We start from the raw sequence: 2,321 nt of genomic DNA on the forward strand, positions 1-2,321 counted from the left end.
GCCCGTGTCTTAGCACCTTCCTCTGACAGCCTGGTCACCCTCAGCTGCCCCAACCAGCCCAGGCAGTGGTTACCAGCAGGGAAATATTTCCTTTGGGTGCTCACTGCGCCCTGCAGAAGGGAGAGGCAGGTCCGTGCGGGATTAGGAGAGGTGCAGTGAGCATCAGGACCCCTCTTCTTGCCGGCCCCTGCCCCTCTCCTTCTGCTTTACAGTCAGGCTGCGAGCGAGCTGACCGTGGATTTCCCTTTGGCAGGCTGCCTTGCTGGAGGAGTTATTTTTGCCCACAATCCGTCAGGAGGTACCGGCTCAGATGAACGGTGAGGAGCCGGGAGTTGCGCAGCGGTGCTGCCACATGAGATGCCCAAGGAGGACGAAGGCAGCACCCAGCTGGCAACCTCCTCTCTTTTTTTCCCTAGTGGTCCTGAGTGAAGGCATATTCCTGCCCCACATCTCCAGCTTTACCTACACTGACGTCAACGTAGTGATTCACAAGGTAAGAAATAAGACATTTAAATTGTTCTCTGCTATGTCTGCTTTAAAAGGAACCTGGGAGCGATGCTTGCCTCCTGCCTCCAAAATAAATCAGAGCCTGCTCCTCTAGCCGTGTTAACCTGCAGAACCGAGTGTCATCGCTTTACTTAGGCGTAGTTGGTCTCTGGCCCCACTGCCACGAGCAGTCGATGTGCTGGAGGGGCCGTCGGCCCGCGGAGACCCTGGTGCAGGCTGAGGTGGGCACAGGGGCGCCTTGCTCATCCCTGGTTCCTCCCCTCGCTTAGGACTACGTCTTGGTCCCCTGCAACCTCAAGCTACGGGCGAGGACTGAAGAGCAGACCACCGTGGGCTGAAGTCTGGTGTCCGGAGTAAAGCGATGGCAAAATTGTTCTGTTGACTCTTTAATCACACTTTGTGTTTTGTCACTGCTTGAAACGTCGAAAATCTTCTTTCTTGCCTTACTAAAACACCACTTTCTCAGATGTAGGACAATAACAGCATTGCGCTAGCGGCTTTCTCTTTCAGCCCTGTTGTTGGCATTTTTCTTGCACAAAGAGGATGGATTGTAACAGTGCTCTATACTTTAATTAAACATTTCTCTTCCATACTGCATTTTCTGGTATGACTATTGAATTTTTCCCCCCTCAATGATTTGTACCTAAAGACAGATTAATTTTGTCCTGGGGAGAACCGGTACCAGTACAGATGTCCAGACCTTACATTTGATTAAGGGAGCGTGAAAACCCCACTAATTTATAAAGATGCAAAGCAGCCCCATGCCTCTCAGCTGCAGAAGGACATGGCCCCCACCACAAGAGATCTTTCACCTGCTTTTCCTCCATTTCTCGTGTTACTATGGGAACATTACGGCTGGTGGCTTTCCCTGGGTTAGGAAGAAGGGGGGGCGTGGGGGGCGGGGAATCAGTCTGCACAATGGTTTCTAGTTTTAGACTTGAAGGCAGTTATCTTTTCAAAACTATACTTCTGACAAAGCTCGTCACAGAGAAAACGCTGAACAAAACGTGACTGCACACGTACGGACGGTGCTACACGCCTGCGCGGCACGTCCCCGGCCAAGGGCACCAGCGGCTGCGTTTGTCAACATTGGAAGCTCTTTCCTACCGACCCAACTCGCCTCTGTGCTCGAGAGCTTGTTCAGGAAACTAAAGCAGGGGAAAACCCACAACAGACTTGAGCACCCAGAACAGAAGGGTTGGCCGGCAACAGAGCCCCGAAAGCCGCCCGAGTCGCTCCATCGCGGGGTGCTGTTGGCAGCTGCCTCCGGACAGGCGAGTGCATAGCTGTGCCGATGCCCAGGAGGAGCATCCTCACTGCCGGCTGTGCGGCTCTCACGTAAGCTCCCTCATGGTGATGCTTCATGGAACACCCCAGCCGCAAAACCGTATTAATTACATATACATCTGCTTTCACTTGCAACGGCCGTACACACAATTTCTAGCCTCTGGAGCTGCTGAAAAGCACTTCAAAACCTCATATTTCAGAGACTCAGAAATAGGAAAGCAAACAAAATAAGTCAGGTTGATCTATTATAAGGAGTAAAAACCCTGAAGGTTTATATGCCCAGCTTGGGGACCTGACTAATGATTCTAATGCCCAAAGTTGGCAATAGTGGGAACTGCTCCTAATAAAAGTTTCCTGGTAGAGCTGCAACCATTATTCTTTGACTAATATATCTTAAACCAGTTTCCCAAAAGGAATAAGCTACAGCAGTAAAAAGATGTATGTATTTGCTAGCGGATATTCTGGCTTTAGGCTTTACCGCATGGTTCTGCATCTCCAGCGCAGGGCTGGGGTGACGGGAGCCGCAC

The sequence above is a fragment of the Cariama cristata genome, unplaced genomic scaffold (genome assembly GCF_000690535.1).
Source record: "Cariama cristata isolate BGI_N322 unplaced genomic scaffold, ASM69053v1 scaffold24498, whole genome shotgun sequence".
In the NCBI taxonomy this organism is placed as follows: Eukaryota; Metazoa; Chordata; class Aves; order Cariamiformes; family Cariamidae; genus Cariama; species Cariama cristata.